Genomic DNA, 1,003 nt, shown 5'->3' with positions numbered 1-1,003 from the left:
TCTATTTATTATTTTTACTATATTGCACGCCACATTCAATTTGCATTAGAGGTTCTCATAGAAAACCGTGTTATAGAAAGTATTGAACCTAATATTTCTATATTAGCAAGTATGTATATCATCAAGGTTGATGTTAGGTAACTTAATTAGAAGAGACCTAATTACATGATTTTTTCTATATTAGGAAGATTGATATTAGGTAGCTTAATTACAAGAGATCTAATTACAAGATCTCTTATATATTAGAAATATTTCTCTTAACATGTTATGCCCTAATCCTCTTTGATTTATAGAAGGGTTACAACTTATTTTTGTGTGTGGAGTTTTAATATTAATTACAGTCACTTTTTCTCTCTCCCCCATAGACATAAGTGAATTTTCACCGAACCACGTAGATCACACCATATTTGATTGTTTGTTTCTTATGTGAATTTGTTTTATAGATTTTTTGTACTATAATTTGGTATCAAAGCTGGGTTTGTGAGATTCCAGCAATAAGCTGTTGTGATTCAGGCGAAGTCGTGGATATAAGGCAAAGAGATCAAAGTTAGGGTATGGTATTTGGTGGAGTCATGAATAGATTCATCAAGTGGTTAAGTATTCAATCAAAATTGATATGATAAGATTTGATGCCAAAGAGAAATTTGGCATGTGGTGATGCAATGTGTGGATGTGTTGTGTTTTTGAATCTTGCAAAATTTTTTTATGATGAAAAACATCCTGAAGAGATATAAAAAAGAGATTAGCTGAAGATGAATCAGAGTGTTTGTAGTTTGATCCAAAATTAGTTATCTCATGAGATCAAATATTGGGTGATGATGGAGAGTTCTACAATAAAATTATGAAGAATGTTGGTTAACGAATATCTCACAAAGAATGTGAAGAATTATCTCATTATGAACCATCAACTCTACATATTCAAGATGAGATGTGAAGTTACTAATACGAGGTAAATCCACGTGATTTTATTACATTAAACACCATGTTATCTTCCTTATTTATC

This window comes from Phalaenopsis equestris, unplaced genomic scaffold (assembly GCF_001263595.1).
Source record: "Phalaenopsis equestris unplaced genomic scaffold, ASM126359v1 Scaffold000656, whole genome shotgun sequence".
NCBI lineage: Eukaryota > Viridiplantae > Streptophyta > Magnoliopsida > Asparagales > Orchidaceae > Phalaenopsis > Phalaenopsis equestris.
The sequence above is the reverse complement of the archived record's forward strand: the minus strand, read 5'-3'. Positions refer to the sequence as shown.